The sequence below is a fragment of the Notothenia rossii genome, assembly GCF_949606895.1.
Source record: "Notothenia rossii genome assembly, chromosome: 1".
In the NCBI taxonomy this organism is placed as follows: Eukaryota; Metazoa; Chordata; class Actinopteri; order Perciformes; family Nototheniidae; genus Notothenia; species Notothenia rossii.
This window is the reverse complement of record NC_136912.1, coordinates 25,501,800-25,521,754: the sequence shown is the minus strand read 5'-3', so window position 1 is coordinate 25,521,754 and position 19,955 is coordinate 25,501,800. Positions and strand designations below refer to the sequence as shown.

Genomic DNA, 19,955 nt, shown 5'->3' with positions numbered 1-19,955 from the left:
GTCTAAAAACGGTGCACACATACATTCAAATCACACGCAATTCTACAAAGACTGAAATACAAGAATAATACACACAGGAAAAGCAATGCAACAGTCTTCTTTCTGTAGTTAGATCAAAGGTTACTATTTTCTTTTTACAATTCACTTACTTTTGATCAAGCAACAATTATAATAAGAACAGGAGGACAGTGCATGAATATCAAAATAAATACCTATAATGATCAAGGACTTATAATCAGAAAATGTTTAAGGGCCTTTTCTGTAAATAACACACCATCAAAATAAACCCAAAGCTGATGTGAACGCCATCACAAAATGTTAGAATTTCCTTTTCAGCATGTTTTTTTCCTCTACGAAGTTTAGAATATCAGTTTATATTTAACAAATAATGATACAAACTAAAACATTGAACAAACATACCTTGAAATATTATACAAATGTAACTTATTTGCACCCTTATGACAACGGAGCAACTATTCAACAGGATATATGAAAATGTTTGAATGAGTTTGTCCATGTACTGCCTGTCTGATTGGCCCTGAGTCAACTCATTGTTTATGTATTGTCTTAGTTTCCAGACTTAGCTGAGGAAAAGGTCAGGAAACAAAGTCATGTCAGCTACTGCCGCAGTAATGCTTCTTCAATGAAAAGCCAGACTAGCATTGGCTTTCCGGCTGAGCTGCTTCTGTTTTAATAACCATGTCTCAGTGGCATTTGTACACATTGGACCTTGTTCAGTTCATTAAATGCTCTGCAATAACAGCTTAGAGTTGGAGTTGCCCTGCGGCATGTTCAGTTTATTCAAGAAATAAAAGGCAGCCCTTTTTGTGTGCTTATTATCTTCATATTCTAAATCAGAAGCTGCTATAGGTCACAAAAGACGCAGAAAGAGGTAGGAAAGATGTAGAAGCAAATGAAGGATTTCAAAGAGGGAGAAATAGGAGCTGGCTGATATGGAGTTGGAGAGTTTTAATGAGGAGGGGCTGAAATGAAATAAAAGACACAGAAAAGAGACAGTACAGCACATCTTTGTAAGAAAGAGAGTACAAAAAAAAGAGTCAAGAAAAGATAGTTTGATGATGGCAGGTGATGAATGTATATGTTACCGGCTATTTCATAAGGTCCTCTTCTCTGCACATGTTGTTGAGTTAATAATAATAATAATAATAATAACACATGGGACTTTTATAGCGCTTTTCATGAAACTCAAAGACGCTTTGATAGAGAATTAAGAAAAAAAAAGAAAGAAATAAAAAAAGAGATCAACAAAACAGAAAATAGGGGGGGAGGGGGGTGGTCAGTGGTTGAATGCAGTGTTGAACAGGTGGGTTTTCAGTGATGTTTTGAATGCTGTGAGGGAGGAAGAATCTCTGATGGATTGGGGTAGTGAGTTCCAGAGGGTGGGTGCAGCAACGGAGAAGGCTCTGTCGCCCCAAGACTTGAGGTTGGTCCGGGTGGGGAGGGAAAGGAGGTTGGCAGTGGCAGAGCGGAGGGAGCGAGTGGGAGTGTGTCTGTGGAGGAGGTCAGTCAGGTAGGATGGGGCCAGGTTATGGAGGGCTTTGTACGTCATCAGGAGGATCTTATACTGAATTCTCTGGGGGATGGGGAGCCAGTGGAGCTTGATGAGGACGGGTGTAATGTGTTCACGGATTCGGGTGTGGGTGAGTAGACGGCCGGCGGAGTTCTGGATATATTGAAGTTTGTTGAGGATTTTTGCAGGTGAACCATAGAGGAGGCTGTTGCAATAGTCCAGACGGGAGGTGATGAAGGCGTGGATGAGGGTTTTGGCAGAAGTGGGAGAGAGGGATGGATGTAGACGGGCGATGTTTTTGAGGTGGAAGAAGGCTGTCTTTGTGATCTGTTTGATGAGTTGAGAGCGAAATCTCAGAAGTGAGAGTAAAGGGCACAGGTAATGAAGGAAAGAGAAATCAACCCTATTCCCTTTGATTCTACATTTCGTCTTTCCTTGACCTTTACCTGTCACGGCTGTTGGCTGAGCTATAAAACGATGACAAGGGTAAAAATTAAGGTGCTCACCTAAAATAGCTCACATGGGAGGGGCTAGAATAGTGTCAGCATTTAGCTGGTACAAATATCTGATGAATACACAGATTTGACAGATATTTGCTAAAAATAAATGTACAATTATGTAAAGCCCTGCAAGCCAGTAAAAGAGTGGAGCCTATTGGAATAATTTAAAACCAAGAAGCTATAACACACAATTCAATATAATACTTATTCAACATAAAGAAACTAAACGTTTGTAATACAAATAAAAATAGCTACAAAGAGCTTATTTCCAGCCGAATGTATCTGATAAAAAACACATGTCCACATTAATAAGGGATTGCTGCACCATCAACATATTTGATCTAAAATATGACATCATTAATTCAGATTGGTAATACTGTCCATCTCAAAGTGGATGCATGAGGATCAATTGTGCTTATAATGGAATGCAAATGTTTGCCAAAAACGCATTTGCCAAAATAACTGATACTGTAGCTATTGTTTAAAATGTTTTCTCATTCACCTTTCCTAAATTTACCACCGAAATATATTCCCTGCTTAGAATGAGTCTTAGTGTGTTTCTGATGCAGTGATGATCATAGTTAATACAGTGACCAACTGAGTGTAATCATCTGAACAATGGAGACTCCAACAACCGGCACAAAGAGGCAACAGAAGGCCAAAAGTGATCAACTAAAATAGCTTTAGATTATTTTTGGATTAATTGTAGGTGCAGATAATTACAATCCCCATTTATATAGTTGCTTTTTATGGTTTACATTTGGCCATTTATTAACTACCATTAAATTCCAGCTTGCAAAAATCTTAAAAACAGAGTGCAAATTCAAACCTGATTCAGATCACAGGGAGTCAAACCAACAATACATAGATACAGGTGTCCACACAAAAACTAACCTTGCATCAATGCAATTTAGTACTGTGATCAACAAGCATTATTATTTCATTAAAGTTTGTGTTTGTGTCAACCACAAACTTTGGTTTTCTTTGGGTTTTCTACACAAACATTCTGCAGCAATACATCACCAAACGCCTGCCTTATTATCTCCACAATCTTTGCATTAAAAGGTCACAAACACATCGGCAATACCTTGGCCCTGTATCCTTTGAGGTTTTGTAGATTAGTTCCACTGCAAAACTTTGAAAGGGCAGAAGCGCAATGACTCACTTCCTGTGTATCTGTTCGCTTCAAGGCCACAGCTCTGGTATATATGTATGATTGTGGTGTCAGAAAAGGACACACACACACACACACACACACACACACACACACACACACACACACACACACACACACACACACACACACACACACACACACACACACACACACACACACACACACACACACACACACACACACACACACACACACACACACACACACACACACACACACACACACACACACACACACACACACACACACACACACACACACACACAGAATACTTGGACTAAAGAAGATTGCCTGAGAAAAAAAACCTGACTCGAAAGCGAGATACATTAGCAGGTTCATATCTGAGAAAAACTTGTTTGCTTGTGTTTCAGGCTGTAAATTGTTTACACAGTCACAGCTATAAAGAGACACAGTACAAGAACACATCTGAACGTTTTTTTCGGCTTTCACCCAGAGCAAAAAATTACTTGAACAATAGTTTATAAATTCTCCGATACCACTCTTGTGCTTGCATTCTCTAGAAAACCAGAAAGTAGGGTGAACCTGATAAATGTAAGTCCAATATTCACTCTTTGTTCTTTTAGCTCTGTTTTTGGTCTCAACCAACTCTTGAGATAAATATCTGTCTTAGTCTTCAGCTGCTAAATGTTCCACTATTGTAATACATTCAGTTGCTAACTTTGTCGTATGTTTGCCACCAGAAAGCGCACAGGAGGTTTTAGATGCTTTTTTACTAAAACAATTTTTTTTTTTTTAAGTGGAAAGATGGCATTAGTTTAGTAGGCGATGTGCCGAGTACAAGCCATACAAGTATTTGTGTCATTCAATTTAATAACAACACTTATATTATTTACAGTTATATATATTTTATAACTTGTGCTTGAAATATCCCAAATCAACTTGAGCAGCAGTGAAGCAGAACAAAGCAGCTGCTCAAAAGTTCAATAGTTAGTAGGGGTAGTGAAGTTCAGGGCTGTCATGTTGCAAGAAAAGGGACATGTTCAACACCCACAGTGCACCAAAAGGACAATTTGAATGTTGGCAGGATCAGCCCTGCAAACAGTGTAGGGCTGGAATCCTGAAGTCAAATGTAATACCTTTAAGACCTTTTCTAAGACCCTTCCCATACATTTTAAGACCTCATCGCCACTTTGAGTTCTAACCGGTTACATTGGCGACACACTTTACCTCACATTTACTATGTACAGTATGGATTTTCCTTCCTCCTTATCTTCCAACCATTTGGACGCAAACTTGCATTTCCCCATAACGAGGTTGTTTAACAACCGGCGTAAACGGAAATTTGCGCGTTATCAAGCAGTGAGCGTGCGATGTCCTGTTCAGATGACGTCAAATCCAACGGGATGCCATAAATAAACGACACAGAATCACACTAAACACCTACGCAATGATTACATTCAGGATAACTGTAGAATACAACCTCTTTGGACAATTTATATACTTCTTGGAAAATGCCGTTTAATACTTTTTAAAAGCCTTCATTTTCACTAAATTGATCAACTTGTAATACTTTTCAAGACCCCGCGGACACCCTGCAGGAGTACCAAAGTTCTGCATTTATTGACCAATCTTTGTGTTAACTTGTACTCATACAGGGATAGCCTGTTAGTGTTTAGTGATGAGACTTGGTTTACTCTAATACAAGTTTAATACAGTCTGCCTGTAAAGTGTTCCCTCAGACAGCTCAGAGTCATTCTGAATAAATAAATTACAGAGAATGTCAAGAAGATTAGCTCTGAATATGTACACGCTTTCAAATATGTACGAATCCAAACATGGTAGAGCTTTATTATAAAAGCTTATGTAATTCAGTGTTTAAAAAAGAAAAAAGCTTTCTGCCCATTTGTGTGTTCATTTAATAATGCAGCCCCATATATGAGCCACAGTTATGACATTACCACTCTTATCCCTTACCGAGTATGCTGCGACAGCCAGAACTAATTGCATAACATCTTCTTTTAGTCTCTTCTCTACTCAATTGCAGCCACATCAGCTCCATTGAGAAAAGTTCACCTTTCTCATTGAAGGCTCGAAAGCAAATGCAGCGTTTCTAAAAACAGCTCTGCGCTATGGTGAACCCAAGCCTGCCAGGTTAAGAGCTATTGTAAATAATGCAGATGGCTCTCCATCCCTCTTCTCCATGCTACATACAGAATGAGGGAAGAGTGGAGTACATTTAAAGAAGGGCTGTGTGCTTTTACGTTTAAAGCTCATATTTATGCTTTTGCATTAAGGGGCTTTTCATTTTATTATATGACATCACACCCCCAAAAGATTTAGAAAAGTCCTCTAATTAAATACAGGATGCCCTTTACTATGAATTTACCCCTTTGCTGCATGCATCCCTTTTTGCTCCTAGCAAGCAGCAGAGTGCAGTGAACGCTTCTCAAAATGTTGTGAATTTGCTAATGCTCATCTTTTTTTCCATAAAGTTAGACTTATGGACTATAAACAACCTCAAGTTATTTTCAACACAAATCAGAAAAACATTCTTCACAGCCCCCACTGGAATCGAATACTACAAATATTACAAAACTTGTAATAGTGAAGCCCAATCTTTCACCACAACTGTCTAAAATGTTGACTTTGCCATAATGACATTAAAAACAAAAACTGCATTCAAATGTTTACTTCTATGATTTGAATGTCAACGTTATAAATTAAGTTCTTTGAAGCTTCCAAATGTTTGGTACAGCCCTAATTAAAAAGATTCAGAGGACAAGCTACAAATGGAACTAAAAAGAAAGAAAGCAGAGGGATGTTTTTGTGAATCCTTTGCTAAAGAGTGAGGACAAAGTTGAGGGCGGTCGAGACAGACAGACATAAAAGCATAGAGAGTTACAGAGTCAGCAAAGTGTGACATCCGTCTGATTTAATGTCAGCTAAGACCAGAGATGTCCTTTTCCTTTTGCTGAGTCATATATGAGCTGTAGCGGACATCATCTATTAAAAATATCAAGGGGCGTGCATAAATGATCACAGCCTTCTAGGAGTGTCGGTGCAATCATTTAAAAAAAGTTTGATGACACCATAATGAATGTGCTTGATTGTCATCAGGCGAAAGTAGACCGTGGCATATTAGGACAGCTTATACAAACTAGTTGAATAGCGTTGTTATTTCCCCCCCATTGAAGCAAAACAGGCAATCACTTCAGAGAACACTGCAGAGCTGAAGTACTCTTGAAGTACACGGAATTATTTTCTGAAATCTTCACGGCGTGATTGATCAATAAGCTACATGACGCAGCCGGCACAAAGAGGCTGGTACTTGCCTCGTCTTTATTTGATTTGACTGATGACATGGCCCTTGGTTTGTTGTTGCTCATTAATCAATAGGTGCGTTCACACCGGAGTACTTTTCCCCGTACGTTTCCCGTTTAGTTCCGTTAGTACCCCTTATGTTGCGTTCACACCAAAAAGAGTACTTAGTGCCGGGACCTTTTACCCCCATTTTTAGTGCCTGCTAGAGAGGTGATACCAAAAAAGTACCAATTTCTATTGGCTGGGCGAATTGCAAACCAAGCCCCGTAAAACTCTGAAAAGTTATGTGAAGCCGCCTTTGTATTTGTGGCTTTAGCATTATTAGCACCAATGGAGAGAAAATAACTTATGGCAACATAAAAAAAACATGGGAGCGGTGGAGATGAGGAGGTGTCGGCGTTCTGGCGATTTACTCGGAAGGTCCCCAACTCCGGGGACTTCCGGCCGGGGACTTCCGGCGGCAGTATACGCCGTGAAGTTGTTTGCGGCCTGCCAGTAAACCCAAAGCAGAAGAAGACGAAGTGACGTCAGCGGCTCATTTGTTTAATCTTCCCTCAGGGAACTTATTCCGGTGTGAACCCGATCTGCACTTAGTGCCGGGGCACTAAGTGCAGATCTTGGTGTGAAAGCGGCTAATGCCAATAAACTAGAGTGTGTCGGCATCATCACCCCTATTACAGGGTTCTGTGTAGTACAGGTTGTCAAAAAACCCAAATCCACTTCTATTTTTGAATGGTTGTGAAATGAAAACCTATTATTTTGTTCTGCTGGAGCGTCTCCACCGTATACTTGTCATTTCCACATTCAAAAAACTCATACATAATTGTGTGTGAGCCATGGATTTGATTGATAACAGTGGGATCACTAACACATTGGGACTAAGACTGGATCTTTGTCCCCATTGCACAAATTCAACAGAGGACTTACAAACTGAAGCGTTAACAGACTTACTCGTTGATGATTTGACAGCCTGTTGCCAGTTTACAGATTTGTAACCAATGACTGAAAACAAGGATTCCACCAGTTTCTTCAAATAAATAGAATGAATTAATCTGGGGTCAAAATACAAGTTTAGTAAACAAGAACAGAGACTGATTCAGTATGCTACAATGTTCCAAAGTTCAACCGTCTGCTGTTTATCAATGTCAACATTTGTCCTCTGATTAAACAGTTTTTTCAGATGGTTGTTTTCCTCTTTCTACACAACCCTAAATCTGTATTGCATATCATACCACCTTTCTCCCCTGTCTAACTATGTATTGAGTTTATTTCACTGAGACATTTTGAAAAAAATTATATGGCCAAAGGACTTTTTAATGCAATGGACTAGAGACATTGTTAATGCAGCTAATTCTCCTAAATCGTTGAATGTGCCTCAGACTTTTCTACATCCAACTCACAGGTTTATCATTGCTTTGAGAAAAAAGATGATTAATTTCCCCCTTTTAGAAGAGAAGATATTGTCATTTGTTCTGGGAATGTCATTTTCGAGCCTGAGACCTTAAAAACAGGCTCGGGGCTTAACAGGTTAAGAACAATTCAGTTTGTGCACCAGTGGCGGATTTAGGATTGTAGGAGATCCGGGGCTTAGCCCAGGAGTTGTTGGGGGGGGGGGGGTGGGGGGTGCAGGGGTAAAGTGCTATTTTTTACAAGTGGGGGGTGGATCGAACATCCTTTAGGGGGGCCGCCGCCTCTTCTAGGTGGGTCCGGGGGCATGCTCCCCCGGGAAGATTTTTTTTTTAAATATTGAAGTTGAAAGCATCAATCTGGTGCATTTTGAGAGCAATATTAACCCTACCTAATAATACCTTAAAGCGGATAAAAGGCACTGGAGAACCCTTATTCATTAACACCCTTTAATGAAGCAAACTAATGCCTTAACTCACTCAAATACAGTTTACTTATTTTGGTGAAACGAATGTGCGTAGAGTTTTAATAGTGATAGTCTCACCTTGATTCTGGAGCATTGCTTATTGTTTTAAAGATCTGTTCTCACCCACCATCTTTGTTTGTGACGTAAAGAGTGTAAGAGTCACGTTTCTGAATCGGACACTCTGAGTGGATGCAGTCACAGCCAATCGGAGTCTGATTCAGAGGGTTGCCTGTCAGTTCCGTTGCTATGGTTCCGTTATGTGTACTGAAACGAGAGCCGGTATAATTCCACGCGCGAAAACAAAATACAAATTGGAATACGTTATTTTAGTGTCTTAAAAGTAGACTGAGGTATGAAGGGTTAACGTTACATCTTACCCCTAGATTCCACCGGGTCCATTCGTCAGTGGCGCGTTACGACTGCGCCGCGGTGCTCACGGCGATCGCGGCCACTCTAGTCAATGGGTGCTATTCCACCACACGCGACGCGTTACGGCTCAGAAGCGTCCCAGAAGCGCCTTGGCACAGGGCTCGTCTAAAATTAGGATGAATCCTATTTTTGACACGGCACAGCCGTAACGTAAGGTCGGGCAGGCAGGAAGTGGAACGGTCAGAGCATATAGCATATATATATATATACACACACACAAACTAATTTTGCAGACCCTATCCCTCCGTAGTCTTTCATGTAGGAGGAGAAATGCCAGCGTTCTCCTCCGGTTTACAGACACTGTGTAAATTATATACAGTGGGGCAAAAAGTATTTAGTCAGCCACCAATTGTGCAAGTTCTCCCACTTAAAAAGATGAGAGAGGCCTGTAATTTTCATCCTAGTTATACCTCAACTATGAGAGACAAAATGAGAAGAAAAAAAAAAAAATCCAGAAAACCACATTGTCTGATTTTTAAAGAATTTATTTGTAAATTATGGTGGAAAATAAGTATTTAGTCACCTACAAACAAACTCACAGACCTGTAACTTCTTCTTTAAGAGCCTCCTCTGTCCTCCACTTGTTAACTGTATTAATGGCACCTGTTTGAACTCGTTATTATTATAAAAGACACCTGTCCACAACCTCAAACAGTCACACTCCAAACTCCACTATGGCCAAGACCAAAGAGCTGTCAAAGGACACCAGAAACAAAATTGTAGACCTGCACCAGGCTGGGAAGACTGAATCTGCAATAGGTAAGCAGCTTGGTGTGAAGAAATCAACTGTGGGAGCAATTATTAGAAAATGGAAGACATACAAGACCACTGATAATCTCCCTCGATCTGGGGCTCCACGCAAGATCTCACCCCGTGGGGTCAAAATGATCACAAGAACGGTGAGCAAAAATCCCAGAACCACACGGGGGGACCTAGTCAATGACCCGCAGAGAGCTGGGACCAAAGTAACAAAGGCTACCATCATGTCCAGGCCCATCTGAAGTTTGCTAGAGAGCATTTAGATGATCCAGAAGAGGATTGGGAGAATGTCATATGGTCAGATGAAACCAAAATATAACTTTTTGGTAAAAACTCAACTAGACGTGTTTGGAGGAGAAAGAATGCTGAGTTGCATCCAAAGAACACCATATCTACTGTGAAACATGGGGGTGGAAACATCATGCTTTGGGGCTGTTTTTCTGCAAAGGGACCAGGACGACTGATCCGTGTAAAGGAAAGAATGAATGGGGCCATGTATCGTGAGATTTTGAGTGACAACCTCTTTCCATCAGCAAGGGCATTGAAGATGAAACGTGGCTGGGTCTTTCAGCATGACAATGATCCCAAACACACCGCCCGGGCAACGAAGGAGTGGCTTCGTAAGAAGCATTTCAAGGTCCTGGAGTGGCCTAGCCAGTCTCCAGATCTCAACCCCATAGAAAATCTTTGGAGGGAGTTGAAAGTCCGTGTTGCCCAGCGACAGCCCCAAAACATCACTGCTCAGAGGAGATCTGCATGGAGGAATGGGCCAAAATACCAGCAACAGTGTGTGAAAACCTTGTGAAGATGAACTTTTGTTATTGGCCAAATACTTATTTTCCATCATCATTTGCAAATAAATTCTTTAAAAATCAGACAATGTGATTTTCTGGATTTTTTTTCTCATTTTGTCTCTCATAGTTGAGGTATACCTAGGATGAAAATTACAGGCTTCACTCATCTTTTTAAGTGGGAGTACTTGCACAATTGGTGGCTGACTAAATACATTTTTGCCCCACTGTATATAGAATAATTATGATGATGACTGCATTTTTTTACCACTAAAATACAGCAACACATCTTTGATTCATGTCGTTTATAACTGGGATATTACAATTATTATTAACTTTGTCTGTACAAAGTAGCCTGTCCAGGAAATGTGCCCAAATCAACAAAAACTGCGAGCCGGCAGGCAAAAGGCTCCGCTTATGAAATGCTTATGAAACGCGCCCGGTAGGGTATGATGCCGGAGGAGGCCGGACCAAAACCGCGGTGCTGCCGTAACGCGCCGCAGACGGACCCGGTGGAATCTAGGGGTTAGGATAATTTTTAGTCATGTTCTGTATACATACTAACATATAAGGGTATACTTAGTGTGGTTACTCCATGTTTACTAGCTATAACATTAACGTTACATCACTCTTTTTCACTTCTTACTCAGTCAGCCAGAGTGCAGATATCACCATTAGATTCACAAACCTGAAACATCATCCATTTCTTCACTGCTGGTGATGACATCGTTGTCAGCTGCTGCTACTACTGCTGCTGCTTCTGCAGCTTGTGGCGCCTGCTTTGATGAAAATAACGTTCTAATATCCATAACTGTATAGGCTATTAGCTTATAACTCGTCAGGCACTAGGAAGGATCACTTCTTCTTCAGGGCAGGGAAGGCTACGCAGTACGCAGGCTACTGTCCCGCAGCGGCTGCCTCTCTGGTGGAGTCCGGTACTGCACATTACTCCCGAGACGTTTTTTTTTTTTTAAGTGAAACACCCGGGGCTTTTCAGAAAACATCCGGGGCTTGAGCCCAAGTAGCCACCCCCTAGCGCCGCCACTGTTGTGCACAAGTCATTGAATAAAGCATTGCTCCAAATTCCAAATGCACAACCCACAGATAAGCACAATGACAAAAATGTCTGGCTTAAAACAAATGTGCAATAACTCTTTACCCTCCCAATATCATATCATTGTCTCAGTGACATTCATTTGTATTTGATTGAAAACTGTTATTTTGAAAGCCAAAAATATAACAATGCTCTGACTCAGTTTCGTTTGACATTATTGAAATTATTCACACTTCAGTTGTTCGATTCAGTTCATTCTGAAGTCATTTATTTCTGTCGACCTGAAGTGTTTCTTTGTAACAGCAAAGACCTTGCGCCGCGGTGCTCACAACCAGGAGATCGTGATGAATTCACTGCAATCTCAAAAAAGCCCTCAAGCACAAACGGTCATTAAAGGGTAAAAACGAAAAGAACAGGAAATTGAACTACTCACATTTCTTACAGCTTAAAAAGGTCTAGACTAGTTATCAGATAACCAGACATGCTGCTGGACTGGAGAAACATAATGTGAATAAACAACATGGCAGAATTAAGCTGCATCAATCAATATGTGGTGTATCCAGACTGCCTCAGCATTTCTGTCTAGTCGATAATGCCACAGCACCATCATCAAGAAAGTGGAGTAGTGGGCAAAGAAAAAAAATTGGCATCATTTGATGGTCAGCGGAGCTATAGTACTTGTGTGTAGGGGGATGAGAATGGAGAAAATTAAGAAAAAGAGAAACTATCATACCACTTAATAATAAGTGGATCAAATAGAGTAATATAGAAATGCTGAATCAGCAGATGGAGACAAGAGGAGGAAGAAGAAAAGGGGGAGTTATGATTAGCAGAACACACATTGCTGTATATCACTACAATTCCAGGCCCCAGTGTACAAAGGATGGGAAGGGGGAGTCATAAGAAGGGGAGCAATAAACCAATACAAGCGAGGATGGATAGAGGATAGGCTGTAATAATTTTATGTCATCATGTTTAGATGATGACTCTTATTATTCTGTCCAACAAAATCCATCGCTAAAGATACGGAGGCATCGAGTTTTTTGACATCATTGGCACACTCACAGACAACAACAAAGGTAAGTGATGAGAGTGTACCTACAATCAAAAAGCACTACATTAGCAAGGTCACCTCTCTATCTGAACGCCAGTGTGAAGTCAAAGCTACAATAATGGCTCTTTCAATCACTGTGTCTGCCTTGTAAAAAGGGCCACATGCCTTCTAGGAGACCCGGGAAACCAAACAGAGAGACCATTTTGAGCTTGGAAATTAAAGACTGACAACTTATAAGACCAACGTTTGCAGGGGAAGAGAAAATGTTTTTGCCCTAAAGCTCATGTGATTTGACTTGCTCATATTCCACCTCAAAAGGTGGAATAGACTGTGAAAGCATAACAACAATCCTCTGCTCACAGCCTGTATAAATGAGCACACTGTGCTTTCCCTGGTTACCCAGTGAATGAGTCAGTGTGGGAAGGTATGTACATAGTGCTATAATGATCACACGTTGAGGACCTGCGGTATTGCAAGCAGAAAGATGGGCCTTCTTTTATTCAGAGCAATTTAAATAATCACCTGAAAGGATTAATTGTTTTAGAAGATAGCCCACACCAGAAGAATGTTGGACCCTTAGTAAATATACAAAAAATAAATAAAAAGGCCAGTCTAGATCAATGTAAAAGGGGAAATTTTGTTTACTGCAATAGCAATATTACCTATAGCTAAAATACCTCCATGAATTACTAGCTATAATACTGTATATATTTTCCATAAGTACCAAGCAGTACTTGAGTAAAATTGTAACAATGCCAGCCTTAATTCTTTATCTGTATGTAAGAAGGACCCTCAATCTAATGTAATGTTTTATTTATAGTACATCTCTTCCCTTTTCCACCTGAAGATGCAATATTGCCACATCAAATGACTAAGATCCGATCTGTCTCCTAAAGATATCAGGGGCACAGCATTGATCCATTGGCAGGTTGAGGAACCCATTAAGAAAAAAATCTGTCAAATTCTGGAGATATCTTGAACATCAGTGATCACACAATAGGAAAAAAACCTAGTGCTTTATTACTTCTCTCAACTAATCAACCCCCTCCACCCTCTCACCCCCGAACCACCCAGCCCTTCAAAACTGATAGATGCCCACATTAGCAAGCCGATAGAGCATCAAAGGACAGTGTTTGGAAAGTGGACAGGGATGCAATATTAGACAATGCAGCGCAATATCAGGAAACAATTAATCCTATCCTATCTTTGGGGCGGTTTTGGCGCAGTGGTTAGAGCGTTGGTCATCAGATCAAGGGGCGTTGGTGAACTCCAGTTCGTATCCCGCCTCGGCCGGCACTGCGTGAGGCCGTTGTGTCCTTGGGCAAGACACTTTACCCGCATTTGCTCCTGTGGGTAATGTCCACAGTAATGACTCTTACATGTCTAATATGTGTAATGTGTAATTGTAAAGCTCTTTGAGCACCTGAAAAAGCGCTCTAATAAAAAAATGTGATGCATTATTATTATTATACAATTCAGCACTAATGCTGTACACATTTAAGATAATTGAATGTGATGTTAAATACATTCTTTTTTAGTTTAAGATTCTGTAGAATTCTCCAAACTGGTCATTAAGTATATCTGAAAAATTAAATATCACACACACAATAATTGCATACATTCACAATCCCATACTGCTGGCACAGCGAAGGGCCCATCACTTTGCAGTTTCATTAGCTATGATGGCAAAGACACGCACACACTCGCGCACAACACACACACACACTCTTCATCCCTTATTCTGTGCACATTTAATCAACTGTTGGGGAGGGTTCAGTGCGCTGTGCTGCACCCTCCAGATAAGATTATTCTTCAGCAGTAGGCCTGACAGTCAATAGGTAGACCAGGAGTTTAATTAGTGGATGTGAGAATGAAGGCAAGAGAGAGTAGACCGAGAGGGTAAAGATAGAAGATAGTAAAGATAGTAATTGAGGGAGTAAGAGAAAAAAAAAGACCAAAGAAAAGGTAATTTGTAATGCCAAATCCGTACAATCTGAGCATTCCACTAACACGAAAGCAGCATGCAGGACAGGGACACAACTGCAATTAATTGCTTTCCCCTCCTCAACAAGAACCTTAAAGAGTCCTTATTATGCTCCTTTTCAGGCTTATATTTGTATTTTGTCCCTCTACTGTCAGATGTTTAAATGCTTTTATGTTCAATAAGTGCTTTATTTTCCTCATTCTGCCTGTGCTTCAGAACCTCTTCTCACCCTCAGTCTTTAACCAGAGCAAGAGATTGGTTAGCTGATCGGCTATGTTGTGATTGGTCAACCGCTTAGTGATGTCCTGCCAATAGAAACGTGAGTGTAACGTAGTGATGTCCCTATGTCACAGAAGAAAAACATTTATTTAATGGAGGCGTTTCAGGCATATATATATTATTCATATCTATATAGTGATATATATATAAATATATATCGCAACCTGATTTCCATTGTTATATATTGGTTAATCCCTTGCCCTTTAAGTGAAACAAACTGTGTTGAGGTGCCCACCTGGGTCTCAACCTGATACCTGTCAGCTTCATGTTCCTGCTGGGATAAAGTGCCGACCAGCTGAGGCAAACACCCGGAATAACTATTAATATTCATCATATCGTCACTCATGCAGACAGGCCTGCGCACACACAGATGATGCACACGTCACATTTATGCATTCAAATCCAATGCAAGAGACAGTTATATGGATGCTTTCCTGGGACTAAGATGTTGGTCATGACAACATGTGTGAAAGAAAAACACTTCAATAAGAAGAACCTTGATTTAGTTTGTATTTCATCAATGATTTTACCAGGTACATTGCAAGTGTAAATACAAAATCAAGTGAACAATCTTAACATGTATATATACATGTCAGTTGATATATATTCAACTGTGTGAATAAGAAGTCTAAAAGATTATCATGGAAAACTTGATTGGCCAATAATTGGGTTATTTTCATAGAACTGTGCTGCTCTGACTCAGCATCCACATAATGACTCTAAATTGGTATGCACAGGCATGTGGATGCAGGTTGGCAGATTTAGCTTACTTGGAACAAAAGGTAATCAATTACTCACAACCTGCCCATCCAGGAGCATAGGGTGACGTGCCAGACTTTTTGGCTGATATTTCCACATAAAAAAGATTCGCTCTACAGCAAATTCAAATGTCGAGCTTGTCAGAATAATGATACACTTGTCTGGACGAAACAACGCTCGTGGCAGCGGCAGAAAAACGTGTGAATTCTCCCGGCCTGTATGGAGCTGGGCTGAAACCCAGTTAGCTGTTGGCATTGAGGTGAAGGTCATGGTAGTGTGCTATGAATTGCAGATCGGGGCCCACAGCTGCCGCAGCCTGTGTGTGTCACAAGAGAGAGTGGTGTGAAGAGCACTCTGCAACATGCCTGTGTGTGTGTGTGTGTGTGTGTGTGTGTGTGTGTGTGTGTGTGTGTGTGTGTGTGTGTGTGTGTGTGTGTGTGTGTGTGTGTGTCAGAGCATATGCTCATGCTCCGTGTGTCATTGGATTTGTCTTTTCAAAGTGGACAGAAGCACTGTTACTATACCACCCGTGTTGGTTCTATCATTAGTCAAATCAATGCCCTCACATAAGCACATTTTTCCTCAAACACCTCCACAATTTCGTATCCTGGAAATCTTCCTCTTCCCTTTTTTTGTCTCAACAGTCTTTAATGATTTAATATAGCACATGTCTTGCCATTTTCACAGTTTGAGTGAGTATCTACGGTAATTGACTGCATTCATTTACTGATCACAGAGTCTGAATCCAGAACAATTAATGCCAACCCATATTTATAAAAAAAAAAAGCCATGAAAAAACCTTTGGGAGAAACATCAATCGAGGTAAGCGGTCGGTATAAGCAGCCTTATTATTACCCCGTTGCTATCCAATTGCATGTGGGTTTGGATTTCATTGCCGAAATGAAAAAGGATTATTACAGAATAGTGAGAGGTAAAATACGCTTCCTAATAGTTTCAATTTTTCTAATTCTGAAAATTGCTTATCATAAGATAAGATAAGATAAGACTTTATTAATCCCGAAGGAAATTGTTGTGCCAGAGTAACAAAATACAATAAACACAATAAACACAGCAGCAAAACTGTACATTAAAAGTGCAGCAAAAAGAGCAATTAAAAATCCACATACAACATGAAACGTAGAAACATAGATGGTCACACAATCAATGCAATTATTATTAGCAGTATTTAGTAGTTAGTAGTGCAAAAAAATTAAACGTAGTGGCAGTTACGTAATTGCACGTTATCATAGCATTATTAATAATACTAATACTAATAATATAATATAATATTGCACATAGTTATATATATATATATATATATATATATATATATATATATATAGCAGCGAGTGTATTGCAATGATGTTAATTATATTGATATGTATATTGCACATAGTGTTGGTGTGGAAGTTCTCAATGCCCTTTACTTAGGGGTGAAGAGTTAAAGAGTTTGATTGCCACTGGGAGGAAAGACCTCCTGTGGCGCTGTGTGGTGGTTATCGGTGATCTCAGTCTGTGACTGAAAGTGCTCCGGTAGGAAACCAGTGTGGCATGCATGGGGTGAGACCAGTTGTCCAGAATGCCGAGAAGTTTCCTCAGCATTCTCCCCCCCGACACCACTGCCAACGACTCCTGATCAACTCCCAGGACAGAGCCTGCTCTCCTGATAAGCTTGTTGAGTCTGTTGGCATCAGCTGTCTTCACCCCGCTGCCCCAACACACTACAGCAAAGAAGATCACACTGGAGACCACCGAGTCATAAAACATCTGCAACATAGTGCTGCAGACGTTAAAGGACCTGAGTCTCCTGAGGAAATACAGGCAACTCTGGCCTTTCTTATATAGGGCGTCAGTGTTTTTACTCCAGTCCAGTTTATTGTCTATGTGGACACCCAGGATCTGTATCTGAGCTACATTAGCAAAAAAAAGTATATACATGAATGCAACATCTTTACTGTTCATATATTGGATCTGAAGTACAAAGCAAAATGTCAGCTGTCTAGTGAAATGTCATTAATTCACAGACCTGGACATTGAATGAATATTAATACATTATTTGTATTATGTCTACCATACATTGATACAATGTGAAGGAGTGAAGACATCGGTGTACACAAGAGAACACAACCCCTAGTGTCTTCTATGTAATATCGCTTGAATAACAGTTCTATACAATTACTTTAATTTTGTACGTCATTTTCTTGGCTGTGGGATGGCGCAGAGTCAGAGCTTGTTATTGGATAACATATCATAAGAAAAGCTCTACAAAACACATAATTTTATAAAAAAAGATTCATGAGTTAACGATGATAATACCTGCTAGGATTTAGGCTCAGATGAGTTTGAATTATGACTCAAGAGGACATTTTTAAGTAGAGCTTTGATTAAACCAACTTGTGACCGGCCTTTATTTTTATATCATAAAGACACGTCAAGCAAAACAAGGATGACTGAAGCGGGAGTTAAGCCTAGAGAAGATTTAAAATAAAAATGGATACGAGATAAAGAGGAGACCGGTTGTAATATAAGAAGCCAAAACAGGTTGAAGCCAAGGGGGGAGATAAAGTAGGAGAGAATAAGTGAGAGAAAAGGCTTAGACCAAGAAAAATGAGGAATTAGCTAAATGAATATGGCGAGAAGTACTCCACAGTAAGGTGGCAAAGGAAGTATTTTGTAGAGAGAGAATAAAAGAGTGACAACGAGGGAAGGCAGCAGAAAATGTAGTTAAGACAAGGAGTGAGAAAGAGTGAGAGGGAGACTAAATTAAGCATGAAACACAATGTGCCAAAAATGAACAAAACCAAGAAGGAGTAAGATGATCCTGAATAAGAAGATCCTGCCTCCTTGTCCTTCCTGGGTGACACAGGGACTGTAAATCCCCGCGAAACTTGAGAGGATGTAAACAAAGCATTAGCCAGTACTACCAGAGGGAAAACCACACACACAAGCATAGAACACTGGCATACATGCAAACAGGTGTGAAAGTGCGGACATGCTCACCTTGGTGGTGCATGCAACACACACACACACACACACACACACACACACACACACACACACACACACACACACACACACACACACACACACACACACACACACACACACACACACACACACACACACACACACACACACACACACACACACACACACACACACACACACACACACACACACACACACACACACACACACACACACACACACACACACACACACACCAAGGACAGCGCTCTGAATACATTCACCTCCACAGAACTCCCCCTCACTGCTACTCTGCCCTTTTTGTAAATGGGACAGAGACATATTACAAAACCCTCTCGTGTACATCTACTTCTCGAGCAATGGACTCACAATTTGTTCTGGAACACGCTGGGCCACCGGCTCTGAACACAGGGTATGCCCGTCAATCTGCAGCACACACACTGAGCACATAGTTTCCCTGCTTGACTCTCCTAAAATCTTTCCAATTGAGTCCCCTAGTTATTTACTACTTTGGATTTTTCCATTTTCTATTATTAATAGACAAAGTCTGAAAATGTATTTACAGTTTGAAAGCTAAAAGGTTACACTGTTTATGAACTAATTGTTAACTAACACAAAGTTCTTCATAGATTAAGCCTCCTTATATTGCCGTTAAAGTGCACCAGATTAATGAATTTCACTTATAATTCCAAAATCAATTAGTAATCATGTTAAATACTAGTAATGTATTTTTTGATCGACATAATTATTGTTGTGATCAATTTCAATCAAATATATCTTACTGGAAGTTCTGGTTGTGTAAAGGGTGACATATACACCAATTCCAATACATCAGTATGTGACTGATTTTCTAACATGACTGGAATATGTATAAGGCCTATAAACAAAATATCATAAAATCTCATTTGAAAATGCTGTCATACACCTCAAGTTTGTCAAAAAAGTTAAAGCTTACTATGTATCTATTGTCTACGTGGTACCATTTGAGATCAATGACATGGATCTTGTCATTAGGATAAAGATATCATTTGCGTGATGCACATATTATCGGCAAAGAACAGCAATGTCTGAGTGATAATAATGTGTGTGTGACTGTGTGTGTGTGTGTGTGTGTGTGTGTCTAATGGTTAAGTGTAGGAGTGCAGGTGAAATGGTGAAACCGCAAAGGGAGGTTGTGAATGTGGGAAGATAACTTAAAGTGGACCTATCGTGCTATATTTGAAACATATATTGTAGGGCCATACCTATATAAAACATGTCTGTTTTATATAGGTATATATAGGTTTTTTTTTCAAAATACCAAATAGATCATGCATTTTAGCCATGCCTCATTTCACTATTTGCTCTTTTCCAGCCCTGTTTTTGCAGGGGCTGATTCTGCTTTTGTGGCAGACTACAGCGCCACCTACAGGCCTGGCATATATACTACAGCGTCTCCAGCGCTTTCGAGCGGTCTCTCATTCCCTTGATAGGTGGAGAGTTGCCCATATAGGCG

At 40.2% G+C, this 19,955-nt stretch overlaps 1 protein-coding gene across 1 annotated transcript in view; it reads right to left on the bottom strand.

Moving 5' to 3' along the window:
* The window catches only part of LOC307037190 (cytoplasmic phosphatidylinositol transfer protein 1-like), a 63,807-nt gene that overhangs the window by 21,576 nt on the left and 22,276 nt on the right, over nt 1-19,955 (bottom strand). The gene's annotated exons all lie outside the window — the stretch shown is intronic.